Source organism: Hylobates moloch, unplaced genomic scaffold (assembly GCF_009828535.3).
Source record: "Hylobates moloch isolate HMO894 unplaced genomic scaffold, HMol_V3 SCAFFOLD_5, whole genome shotgun sequence".
Lineage (NCBI taxonomy): Eukaryota > Metazoa > Chordata > Mammalia > Primates > Hylobatidae > Hylobates > Hylobates moloch.
The window spans coordinates 156,725,255-156,739,569 of NW_026652280.1; the positions used below are offsets into that span (position 1 = coordinate 156,725,255).

Consider the following 14,315-nt stretch of genomic DNA (forward strand, 5'->3'; position numbering starts at 1 on the left):
TAGGTACCATATTGTTTGAAATACATGGTTTATGGCTTTTAGGCCATCATATTGAATTTTGCTTCTTATCATTACACAATGATCTATCTTAGCCATTTTTGTCCTTGCAACATTAAATGCCACCATTTCTGGCATTATTATTTCCATTATGGTTATCTATTTATAGCAATTCCTTAGTATCTCTATGCCTAGCTATACTAGTTAGGACACAGTTTGGGCTCCTCTAAAAATAGAGAGTTATTTTCTTTTTTTTTTTTTTTTTTTTTTTTTGAGACGGAGTCTCACTCTGTCGCCCAGTCTGGAGTGCAGTGGCGCAATCTCGGCTCACTGCAAGCTCCGCCTCCCGGGTTCACACCATTCTCCTGCCTCAGCCTCTCTGAGTAGCTGGGACTACAGGCGCCCGCCACCACGCCCGGCTAATTTTTTGTATTTTTAGTAGAGACGGGGTTTCACCGTGGTCTCGATCTCCTGACCTCTTGATCTGCCCGCCTCGGCCTCCCAAAGTGCTGGGATTACAAGCGTGAGCCACCGCGCCCGGCCTAAAAATAGACAGTTATTTTCATCTCACAAATATGAAGGTGAGTGGCCTGCAGTTTAGTTGATAGCTCAATGTTAAAGCCCGGGGCATCTGTCTTCTCAATTCAGAGTCCATCTTGCATTCAGAAACAGTTCATCTTCTTCTATCACATCCACATTTCAGCTCACAGGATGGGAAAAAAAACAAATGGGTAGATAGGACCCTCACTTTCAAGGGAATGACTTGCAAGGTGAAAACATCACTGTCTTTTTTATCCATTAGCCAATAGTTTATATTTTAACATTTGCTTATTTTTGTTGATTTAGCTAAGCAATTGAATTATTTTACACCATGGAATACTATGCAGCCATAAAAATGGATGAGTTCATGTCCTTTGTAGGGACATGGATGAAGCCGGAAACCATCATTCTGAACAAACTATCGCAAGGACAGAAAACCAAACACCGCATGTTCTCACTCACAGGTGGGAATTGAACAATGAGAACACTTGGACACAGGAAGGGGAACATCACACACTGGGGCCTGTTGTGGGGTGGGGGGAGTGGGGAAGGATAGCATTAGGAGATATACCTAATGTAAATGGCTAGTTAATGGGTGCAGCACACCAACATGGCACATGTATGCATATGTAACAAACCTGCACGTTGTGCACAAGTACCCTAGAACTTAAAGTATAATTTAAAAAAATTATTTTCCCCTTGGATAATTTACAAGTTATGCTATATATTTCTACTCCTTTTTTAGGTACATAACCTCTAAAATATAAGCTTAAAAAAATTTGCTTAATTCCTACACAAAGATGCTCTTTTGTAATAAAAAAATATGTTTCTGCCCAAAGAGAGACCTGGCCTTTGCATCCAGTTTCTTTGGGGTAACCTGAAAACCCTTGTAATTTCTCAATAATAGAAATGACTTTGTTATTCAGTGTCTCTTTTGACTACATTTAATCATTTATGCTAATGAGATGACTTCTGTCAGGCCCCTTAGACAGTGTATGCAAATAAGATGGCTCAGGATAGGGGCTGGCCACACTAGAAAGAGCAACCATGTGATGAGAGGTCTGGCACGTGGAGCCACATAACATCAGCCCATTCCCCTCCAGGGAAGGGTGGTAGTAGTGGAGACTCAGTCCAACCACATGAACAGCAACACACTCAGCCTACCTCGCTGATCAAGCCTCAGGCTTGAAACTCTGGACACCAAAGCTGCGGTGAGCTGCTTGGGTTGCCAATACCCTCTGTGTGTATCTCCATACATCAACTCTGGCAGGATAACACATCCCTGAGAACATGGACTCTTTGTGTTCAGAACACTTGCAGTCTTCATTTCTGCCCTATGTGTCCTTTCCTATGGCTGGTTCTGATTTGTATCCTTTTGCTATAATAAAACTGCAGTCTTAAGTACAGTGCTTTCCTGAGTTTCATGAGTTTTTCTAGCAAATCATCAAACATGAAGAAGTCCATGGAGACCCTCAAATTTGTAGCAAATTGGTCTGAAGTGAGGATGGCTCTCAGGACACCTGAATTTGTGGCTGGTGTCAGAAGTCTGGGCAGATTGAGAAGACGTATAGGACTGTGCCTTAACTGTGAATTTGCCTAATTCTCTGTAATCTATTTCACTGCTTCTCCTCCACTCTCCTTAATAAACTAAGACCATAAGAACAATTTCACTACTCTCTCTCTCTTATACTATCTCTCCCTCCAAATGAAGTGATTAAAATGGTTTGCACCCCCTCTTTTTCCTACTCTTACCTCAATTCTTTCTGACAAAGTTTATTACTCTTATTTCTGAATTATTATTAGAATTTATCTGGAATGTGTTTCCTGTATTTCAGGAACCTTTATTTAATATTACATTGCTATTTCCAAATGATCTTTCACTACTCATTTTCATTTAACTGTAAGCTTTATGCTCATCATTTGTTTCCTTCCCAATTCATTTTTATTTTCTGTCTTGAGTTCTTGTTTCTCCTAGTATTTGTTTAATAATTCAAGTTTTTCAACATTTTTCTCTAATGTGGTATAAGAGTAGAGGTCATTCATTCCCATTTCCCTAGGAAGTACTATTGCTTTGGTGTGGATTATTGATAGTGTCATCTTTCACATTCAGTTAGAATGATAAATTATATGCCAGTCCAATTTTCCTAGAAAGTCCTAGTTTATGCTTGTTGCTGTGGTATAATCATTAAGAGTGCCATTTTTCACTATCAGTTGGAATGGTAAATTATATATTATTGCCCTATGTAAGGGGACACACATTTTAAATTCTCAATTATCTCTGTATGTATGTATGTATGTATGTATCTATCTATCCTATCTATCTATCTATCTATCTATCTATCTATCTATCTATCTATCATCTATCTATCTATCTATCTATCCATCTAATATCTGTCTATCTTGCTCTTACATGTTAATACATTGACCAGGTATAGGTTTCTGGAGTTTTAACTCTTACGTATTACTCATTTGTATTTAATTCCACCATTTTATAGTTTATTTTACTTTTGTAAGTACTTTGATTTTTCTTTTTGAGCCTTTAAGAGCTGCTTCCCTTTATCTTTAAACTTAGAAATTTTTATGCCTAAGTCCATGGTCTTTTTTATCACTCATCCCAGGAAATCAGTACATCTTTTAAATTTATAAAATTAAATCTTCTGTTATCCCAGGGATATTTTTGTTGAACGAATGTTAAATTAGCGTAACCCCTACATCTGTTCCTCTTTCTTATTCTGGAAATTCTATTATTGGCATGTTATATCCCGGATCTATCCTTAGAGTCTTTATCTTTTTCATCAATATCTCCATTGAACAATGTTTGCTCTAAGTTGTCTTTGATCTTGTAGGATGCTCATTCAGTTCTCAACCAAGGCCATACTTTCTTTGGTTTACTTATCAAATTGTTTAGTTTGGAATCATGTTTTTTTAATTTTTTTTAATTTAAAAAAGTTATTTCTATGAGTCTTCATTTGAATCTTATTAAGTGTTCATAATATTTTTCTATTCAAGTTGACATTTTTTTCCTCCAACAGCTATTTTTTTCTGTCTGCAGCTGTGAGAACTCCTTTAATATGCTATGACTTTTTTTTTTTTTTTTGACTGAGCACAGGGGACTTTATTGATGGTACACGACAAGGTGGGGCTCCCTCAGCCCCTCCCTTTCCAGGAGGTCTGAATGGAAGCTGTGAGGAAGGGAGATTCTCGGTGTGGTGGGGGACTGAGTGTGACAGGGACTCCCCAGCAGTGAGCCTTTTTCCTCCCGTGCTCTTGCTGGGGCTGGTGGTCTGGGGGTCTTACTCCTTGGAGGCCATGTGGGCCATGAGGTCCACCACTCTGTTGCTATGACTTTTCTTTGTCACCTTTCTAAAGCCAATTTCTGGTCTTTGAAATTTCCCAACTAGTAATAGACTCACAAATAATGGGAGGCCAAACATGTTCTACCTCTGTGAGTGCACAGCACACAGCAGAGGTCCTAGATGATGGAGCTCTGAATGGTCAAGAAAGGGGATTCTTGCACATCCTCCTAAACTGTAAGTTTAATAAGCCTCTTATATCTACCTCCAAAGTCCAGTCTCACTGTGCTCCACATTATTGATACTGTGGAAAGGATGACTGGAAATTGAGAGAAGGAAGTAGGCTTACAGTGCAAAGAAGGGCTCTGGTCCACTTACTGCTCCAGTTGCATGACAGGAAAAAGCAGAAAAGAGAACCCACCATGACCATGCCCACTACCAAATGTGGCTTGTCATCATGCTGTACCTGACCAATCAGATAAATGACACTCTTCCCTCAAGAATAATGAGAAAGGAGGCAGGACAATGAAGCCATCCCTGGGACTGGGAGAATAGAGTAAGCTTTCTTTCCCTCTAAAGAGCCATCCCAGGTGCTAGAGGTGATGAAAGACATGAAGAGAAATAAAATATAACATTTGTCATCAGAGAGCTCAATGACTAGTAGATAAATCAGGAAGGTAATCCAGACAAATAGAAACATAATGGAAGTTTGTCCAAAATGATATGTGACCCAGAAAAGAGTATCATAAAATCTACTGGATAGGCTTTATAATTATCTCCCTGAGCAGGTAATGTTAAAGTAGACATTCAAGGTCATCTCGAAAGATTAGGAGTTTACCAGGTGCAAAAAAGTTTACCTTATGCATAGACGCAAGCTGTGCTAAAGAATCAAGACATAAAATAGCATAAGAACTCCTTATGTAACTAGAGTTCCAGATCCGAGTTTTACAGCATTGAGACATTAGGCTGAATAAGCAATAAGAATCAGAAAATGAAAGTCCTAAGAAGTCTTCTATATCATGCTAAGGAGGTCTGAGTTTTGTCCTACAGGTGATAAGGCAAGTTCGTCACTTTTAATTTATCTTGGCCCATCTTCCCCAATAGGTTTTAAGAGAGGATAATAATATTAGGAAGTCAGAAAGTCTTGAAAAAGGAAAAATAAGAAAAGTTTATTAGACTCTATTATAAAATGCCAAAAATATGATAGTACCACCTACTTACCACCTACTCCATCCATACAGCTCCTGGGACTTACTGACACAGTAATTAGCAATCAAGGTTATAAGGCCAAATCAAAGTTTCTAAATTCCTATTACAGACCTGATTTCAAACACACAAAGCAGCATAAAAATAATAATAAAAAAAAAGATTCGGGCTGCACAATTGGATAATTATTTCCTGCTATTAACAAAAACTCAGTATCAAAATAATAGTGCCAGTTTGGAAGGCACAACAAGAAAGATAAAAAATGGTGGTAATTGGAGCATCAAACCATTTAACGTGAAAAACCACAGGAAAATTACTTTGTGTCTTTAATTTCAATAACAGTGCAACTTGATTTTTTTACTCAAAATTGCATATACAATAACAGTTAAAGAATTCTTTTCCTTTGAGATGATGCCTATGATAACTATAGGCATTCTCAAAGGCATGGTAACAATGACTTTCAAGTCTGTGAGGTTCAGAATGAATTTATCCAGTTTTCTTGAAACAATAATAAAAGGTATTGAAGACTGTGGGGCATGTACCCTATGAGGAGGAAAAATTCAATCTATTAGCATTTGATTTGAGTGTTATTTTCTATGGCTATGTTTTGTTTTCTTATTTCCACCATATGTTTATTATATTATAAATAAATAGTCTTTAGTAAAATTTAATTAGCTGGTATTTGTAAAGCTGTCTAAAGATGGGCTTTGTATAATTGCTAAGCACTTGTTTTATTACCAAGTTTCAATATTTTCTTTGTGTTGGCTGCATAAAAGTAACATTAATTTTTAAAACTGCAGTAGGAATCTCTCATTCTCCATAGCTGTATAGAAAAAAATAAGGGTGCTGCAGAGGTTTCTGAAGCAACACTCTTAAGGAATTAATTTCTAGCTTACACAATTATGTTCAGAATTCAGATACTTATCCAGAGCATCTTAAAGGTCCTGCAAAAACCATGCTCTAGTCACTGAGTCAGTGTCATCAATATTAGCACACAGGTAAACTCAGGTTTCAGAGAACAGCATTCAGGAAGAAATGATGCACAGTGTTGAGAAGATACACAGCGTGATTGAGTACTAGGATAATCTGGTCATAGATAAAAGTAGCCACCAGAAAAATCTATGGGGGCTAGTGTTTGCTAAGCTGCATAACTTAGCTGTCAGTTTATAAATAAAACACACCATATATTGTTCCTCAATTCTGCTCCTCACACAGACGTTTATTAGATTCCTATTTATTAGCAATGCTGGCACGGAATGGATTCGTACCACCTGTTGTCTACATTGGAAAAAATTCCACATCTATGTCCTTTGGGTGTTCCAACCACTTAAGTTCATTTTGAAGAAGATACAGCAAAATTCCTGAGACAAGGACTCCATCTGGCATTATGCAATCCAGAAATCCTCCCCAAATTAATAAGTAGACATGGAACCAGCTGGGGTATCAAGATCACAGATCCCATCCCAGAGGAGTCCACAGAACAAGCAAGCTAGTAGTCAAATTGCATGTCTTGAATATCTTCACTTTTATAAATGAGATCCCTTTTAAAAATAAATTATGATATTTAATAAGATTAATTTTATTAATTAAACCTTATTTTTTGCACCTACTGTTCATTTAGTAAAGTATCAGTTATTGATTATGTAATAACAGCAGGAATGGCAGAAGCCAGGCCCTTTATCACATTGCTAGCAGACTACCCTTAGACCCTAAAGTCCTGATAGTATCACCTAATCACATCTAGAGCTAGAATATAAATAACCATCACACACCTACTATCACAATAACAGTACTGTAGTGTTTTAAAGCAAATTTTAGGCATTATAACAGGTGTGCTGGGAAGCATATAGGATTTTGAAAAAAGGTCCCCTTAGCAAATAGTTGCTAAAGGTATTTGAGGTTTCAAAAGTTATTTAACTTTTGTAGTCTCAATATATTCATCCGTAAAGAAACGAAAGTAGTAATACATATTGCATAAGATTGTAGTGAGAATTAATTGAATTTTTGAAAAGTGCTTTATAAATGATAAAGCCTTACTTTAGGTTTTATAAAGGTTAAATGATCCTTAAAGGCAGCTGGAAGTACAATTGTAGGCAGAGATGAGGGATTTTCTTAGTCTTATTTTATGCCAGGTATTTCGCTAGTTGCTTCATTGAGAAGATAAAAATATATAATCCCTATAATCTTTCATGTCAAAATAGAAAACCTCTAAGTTCCATATTCCTTAATTCAGTCCTATCTAATAAAAATTATGCTTATACCAGAGATCTTAATAAGAGATCTCATTAGCAAATGTTAATGAAAAATTGGTGGAATACTGTGGACTCAGATACATTGCAGGAAGCAAAATTCTGGACTGCTCACTGATAAAGACAAAATTTAGGAATGTTTAGAAAGCATTTAACCTAGAGTTATTATGAAAATACGCCCTGTTTCTTGTTAGATTAAGATTTGTATCAGATTTATACCTGTTCTGTAGCTCCTCATCATAAAATGTCTTGGTTGTTTTTAAAGAATTTCCTTGAAGGCATGTAGACTTCAAAAGCTGAAAAATCTCCTCCTATGGAAATTAACTATTGATTATAAGGTTAAACATTGTTTTTTCATGGAAAAAGTCTATTATAATTAACAATTGTTTTCTGCCCTCCCTGGGGGAGGATTATAATTTATAACCTTCTGATGACAGAATAGACCAATGAAATGAGAATTAAAATGACAAATTCCAGTTCAAACAGAAGCTTTTTGAGCAAGTAGGCAGTTTCCCTTTGTTATGAATTTGCCAATGTTTTATATATGAATGTTTCACCAGCCTGAGGCCCAGAGAAAAGACAATACAGAGAAGAGCCATAAGTACCCTATGATGTTCCCACAGCATCAGTGAGAAAAATCCCTGCTTTTGTAGACCACTGAGATTTTAGAGTCATTTGTCACTGTGGCCTATCCTGACCTGTCCTTACCTACAATCTATAATTTCATTTGTATATAAAAGGTTTAAAATTCCACTGTCACTTTGTTAATCAGAAAGTATCATATTCTGTATCTGGCTTTCTTCCTTTAGGCCACAGAGTGACTAAAACATTACATTGGAAAAATAATATGATGATTTATTTTCTTCAACAGCAGGTCTACCTGGATCCAATTTAATTTGGTAGATTTCTTGTACCCTATGTGAAAACGGAGAAGAAATATCCCTGGCAGTAGGAAAGTACTAATACTTCCCTGGAAAATCCCAGGGATGCAGTAGTCACTCTACATATTTGTGAAATAAGTGGATAAAATGTGATACCAATGAATTCAAGTAACAGTGACATGAAAACTGTTTTTTTTTTTTTCCCTACAATATTAGGCAGCTCTTGTAAAGTTATTGTGTAAGAAACAACTCCCAAAGTTTAATGATTTAAAAAATAATAATGAATTTTCTTATGCATATGTCTGTGGATCAGAGTCTAACAGGGCTCTACTTCAAACTATAGGTCCAGTTTCGGTCTTCTCTGCATACTTCTCATTCTGAAACAGAGACTATTCAGAGCATTCTCTCCTAATATCAAACAAGGGAAGCATAAGAGGGTAAACCAAATCATACAACTGTAGCTTCTGGCTGCAAACCAGTGCACATTCCATCACCCAAAGCAAGGCACATCGCCCAGCTCAAAGTCAGTAAGGAGACATATTCTCTATCTACTCTACTGCAAGGCACATGGCAAAGTGTATGGACCTAAAGTTCTGTTACAAGGAAAGTATAAAGAGTTAGGACAAAAATACTATCTAACATATTTATCCCAAATGACATATTTTTTTCATGGAAATTTAAAAGCAACAACAAACAGCAGAAATATCCTCTACTGTATTAGTTTTCTCTGTTGAGAATTCTATAATCCATCCAATTGACTGGTATCATGACAAGCTAAGCCAGAAACCTTGAGACTAGTCCACTAAGAGTTGCCTAAATTCAATCGTTGTAATAGGTTGAAATTTTGAAATTGACTAATACTGACATAGGAGTTTCAGTTGGGAATAAATAATCTTCTTAAAATACTTAATTCAAAACTCAAGAAATATTTGGGAACTTTTAAAATGCATTTTGAACAAGGCTTTGAAATCATACTATGTATTATAACTATAATTTATATATTAGTGAATATGTATGACTTAATGGTTAATTCTATGTGTCAACTTTGCTAAGCCATGGAACACAGATATCCAATCAAATGCCAGTCTGGACGTTCTTATGGAGGTACTTTTTAGGTAAGTTTATCACTTAAGTCAATAGCCTTTGAGTAAAGCAGATTACTTTCCATAATGTAGATGGACCTTATCCAATCTGTTGCAGGCCTCAAGAGAAAAAGACTGAGATCCTCAGAGGAAGAGGGAATTCTGCCTCCAAAGTGTCTTTGAACTCTAGCTGCAACATTGTATCTTTCCTGGGTCTCAGCCTGCGAGCCTGTCCTGCAGATTTTATACTTACCAGGCCCCCACAATCACATGAACCAATTCCTTAAAATGAGGAATTCCTAAAGTAAGGCTTTCTCTTTGTATATTCACATACCTTATTGGTTCTATTCCTCTGGAGAACCCTTAATAACCCAATGGCCAACATTATTTATGAATGACAGAAAAATTGTGAAATAGAAGTTAACTACAAATGTAATGAAGTTATAGAATGGTTAATGCTTATAAAAGATTTTTCATTTTAAACATAAAGAAGTAAATTATCCACTTTTAATTAATTGACAATCATAAAAATTAGATGAAAAATACAGATAGAGCATAATCATAAATTCTTCATAAAATTCTTTGAATTATAGAAGAATATTTTTAAATAGATTAAATACAGAATATCAATGGAATAAAATGAAAAATCTTCTGTTCTATTAACAGAAAATCTGAGGACCACCCGAAAAGCAAAATAAAAATATAATAGACTGTGACTAGAAACCAAATAATGTCACAAATATGAGGAAAATTGGAATCTAAGTTCAAACAATTATAAATGACTCTCAAGACTCAGAGTCAGGTTGCTCAAAAAGCCAGAGAGGATCCTAGAGAAATCACCTGAAAACAACTATATACTTTTTAAAACTTAACATTTCCTCTTTCTTCCTAGTGTGGGCATGGGGCTCATAAAGAAGAGCAGAGCAAAGCTTCAGTCAACTTCAGATTGCGACGAGTTACGGTGAAGGTGCAGGGCGGGCATAGGGTTGGAAAGCAAAGAAAGGTGGCCCTGACAGAAAGAAAATAATCTAAAGTGCTTCAGAGCCAAGGCAAACCTCCTTATTCTGGCAATTGGTGGAAGTGTAGGGTAAGGTTCTCAGTCTTTCCATGACTATTTTCCCCAACACACCTTAAAGTGAAGCTTGCCTGTTGCACTTCCCATGAAAATAGAAATGCCGCAGCCAGCCCAAGCAGTTAGAAGAGAGGAATGTTGGTGATAGGCAGACTTAGAACTCTGCAAATAAAATGCCTTTCATTGCCTTTACTAATCTACCTAGTCCTTCATTCCTAAATCAGATTGGCAGACAAGTGCCACTAGACTTTTAAAGAAAAGCAATAGGCTAGGTGCAGTGGCTGGTACCTGTAATCCCAGAACTTTGGGAGGCTGAGGCGGGCGGATCACCTGAGGTCAAGAGTTTGAGATCAACCTGGCCAACATGGCAAAACTCCATCTCTACTAAAAATACAAAAATTAGCTGAGCATGGTGGTGCATGCCGGTAGTCCCAGCTACTTGGGAGGCTGAGGCAGGAGAATCGCTTGAATCCAGGAGGCGGAGGTTGCAGTGAGCCGAGATCACACCTCTGCACTCCAGCCTGGGTGACAGAGTGAGACTCCATCTCAAACAAACAAACAAAAAGAATAAAAAGAAAAAAAATAAACTAAAATAGAGTGACCAAGATAAATAAGAAGAGTTGATTTTGGAAAAAAATAAAATTCAAGAGAAAACAGAAATTTTCATAATAATTTAATTAACAGCTTCAGAGGAAAACTAAATATGATTAACAATTTTCATTGCAATTGCAATGATAAGTATAAAGTGTCTGTGCTATAGAATAAATTGCTAAAATAAAAACAGCAACTAAAATTAGAAATAAAAATTAGAAGAAAGATTAAATAGAAAAAGGAAATGGCTAAATAACAAATTAATGATCTGAAAAATAAATCCTATTAAGTCACAATTAATAAAGAGCAACATGACAACAAAATTTAAAGTGTAAATAAATGAAGCTTCACAGAGAGCAATCCAAGATACCCATTTTCCATCTAAAGGGAGTTCCAAATGAAAGAAGTCAGATAATCAAAGAAAGGAAATAATAGAAAACCCTTCCACTGAGCTAAAAACAACATCAAATCTTATGTTTAAATTGTCACTGGGTGCCAAATAACATGAATCTTAAAAAAAAAATAGACATATTCTGATTTACCTAAGAACTCAAGGAATAAAGAAAAAAAATTCTAAAATCTACCCTTAAAATAATCAAATTACAAAAACTTTTAAAGAGATTTGTGTTAGATTTCTCAAGGGTGCCTATATTCTAGAATGGTTGGAGTAATATCTTCAATCTTTTGAAAAAAAAAAAAAAACCTCGAAAATACTTTTGAAACAAGCATTCTATACTTAGCCAACATTTTGGTCAACAGATGAGCAAATTATTACCTATTAAGACATAATTGAAGAATTTCTGCAGCAAAGTGAAATATAATCAAGAAAAAAACGTGAAATTTAAGAGAGGATGCAAAGTGAAAACTCCAACAAAAACAGTGAAGTTTTAATAAATGTTTATGTGCAGTATCAATGATAACACATGAATCTGAAGTCCAAGATGATTGTTACATAGAAAATTGTGCAGAGGCAGATGGAAGAGAAATTTCCCATTAAGTATAACTGCAAAGACTCAGATTGGATTTTGATCAGATAGAGAATACAAATATTAATTAACCCTAAACGTTGTTGAATAAAAGATTAAGCTTCAAAATCAAAAGTAATTATTAGAAACCTAGAAATATAATGTATAATTTTAAAAAGTTGACTCAACAACACTTCAAAAACCTGAATTAAATAATAACCATAAAAATATGAAAAGATATCCTAGGATCTGCCTACACAAACGTTAGGCTCAGAAATTTTACGAGCAATTTGTAGCAAACTTTTAGGATCAGATAATGTTTGTATTATAATTTTTAAGTCCCTGCCCCCAATTTCTTTGTGGTATTTATTTAACAACTTCTATGACAGTAAGAAATGAAACTATAAAGACCTAAGAGTAAATTAATGCAAAATAAAGGGATTTCCAAGAGATTAAATGGTAGAACTCTCGAAATTGAGATCAGTGCAATATGCACATAAGGGAAAGGTAGAAGTTACAAATGATTCCCAGTTCTAATGATAATTGTTGGATGCCGTTTACTTAGAAAACACAGGAAAGGAGTGTTTTGGGTAGATAGAAGGGAGATGTTAAATTCTAGTTAAATATGATAAATACTAGAATCAAGGAATATGACACTTGAAGGCTCTGATCATTAACACCAAATCTCATATTACCAAGGCTATTGCTAAGTTACTCCATCTGTAACGCACAGCCCTCCTGAGTAAGAAGTCAGTTAATGTGGCAGCAACAACTTTCATATTTATTTTCACTCCTGTGCCTAGCACAGAAGGAGCTATGGTTCAACAGAGACACACTGATGTGTTACTGACTAACCTTAGATTTTACAACTCACTGTCAGAGTCATTTAATACTTGAATATTTTGTATGTACACAGCCTAACTGGTCATGTCTGTTCTTAGAAAAGTATTTACTTTTGCATACATACATTTTTGCAGATATATGCTACAAATAAATACATTTCAATACTCCACAACTGTTATAATCAAAAGAGAGACAAAATGCCAATATGTCCCAACATCAACTTTTCAGAGTATATAAAAGGTTGGAAAGTTTCTCAAGTAATATTGCAAAACAAGCATGAGTATTAACAACAAAAATGGACAAGAAATAATGTATTCTGATCAAGAAGGGCTTCTTTCCAAGGAATACAAAGAGAGTTCTAAATTAAGAAAATTATAATATGTATCACTGCATTCATGAATTAAAAAAACTAACAGATGAAAAAAACATTTGATGTAATATTTGTTTAAAAAATATATTAGCAAATAGCAAAAGAAGAAAACTTTATTTATTTGATAATATCTGTGTATCAGAATCTCCCAGCAAAACTTAAGGGTAAATAGTTTTTAAAATTACATTGAACTCAGGAACAAATTATAGATGTTAACTGTCTTAGTTCAGGCTACTATAACAAGAATACAAGAGACTGGGTGGTTTAAACAAGAAATATTTCTTTTCTCACAATTCTGGAGGCTTGGACATGCAAGATCAGAGTGCTAGCATGATCAGATTTTTGTGAGGGCCCACTTCCTGGTTTCTCCAAATGGTGAACAAAAAACAAGCTCTCCTGTGTCTCTTCTTATAAGGACACTAATCTCATTCATGAGAGCTTCAATCTCATGACCTAATTACCCCACAAAGGCCCCACTTCCAAATATCATTTCATGAGGAATCAGGCTTCAACTTAGGAATTTTTGGGGGAACACAAACATTTAGTTTTCTGCACCAATTGTCACTGTCATTTATCATTGTCTTTCTGGATATCCTAGACAATGAAGTAAATCAGAAAAAATAAATAAAAAGCACATATATTTGAGAAAGCTAAATAAACTTTAAGGATTTACAAATGATATGTGTCTCTAAAAAAAAAGAATCTGGGAGAATTGACTTGAAAATTTCTTAAAATTAATAACTGGCTTTTATTATCATTGCTGGATATAGAAGATCCATACAAAAAATCAATACAACAGATTAATACAAGAAACCCCCACTACTTTATACAACAGAAATAAACAATAAGAAAAAGTAAAGGGAAAATATCACTTGAATTAGCAACAAAAACTTAAAATGTCTAGTAATGTACCTAGCATACTTAGTACACCAAAGGACATAAAAGAAGACTAAAGTAAATAGACATACAAAATTCACGAATGGAAAAAGTAAATATTATGCCACATCTATAAATGTTCCTACGTTAAAAAACAAATTCACTATTGTCCCAAACATGATGCTGACCAAATTCTTAGTCAACTATGACAAGCTAATTCTACAATTTATTAAAAAAGAAAGAAAGGAAAGGGAAAAAGAAAGAAAAGAAACATAAATAGAGATAGTAAATACATTTTTTGGAAAAGAGAAAAAATGAGACTTTTTGTTTTTGTTTTTGTTTTTTGAGAC

At 35.1% G+C, this 14,315-nt stretch overlaps 1 long non-coding RNA gene across 1 annotated transcript in view; it reads right to left on the reverse strand.

Annotated features, from left to right (window-relative positions):
* Positions 1 to 5,361: 5,361 nt before the first annotated feature.
* Positions 5,362 to 14,315, reverse strand: part of LOC116468408 (uncharacterized) — a 121,313-nt gene continuing 112,359 nt past the window's right edge. Inside the window, exons 4-5 of the long non-coding RNA XR_004248051.1 lie at positions 7,505 to 7,596; positions 5,362 to 5,579 (exon numbers count right to left, since the gene is read on the reverse strand). This is a non-coding gene — a long non-coding RNA (uncharacterized LOC116468408). The remainder of the gene's footprint in view (positions 5,580 to 7,504; positions 7,597 to 14,315) is intronic.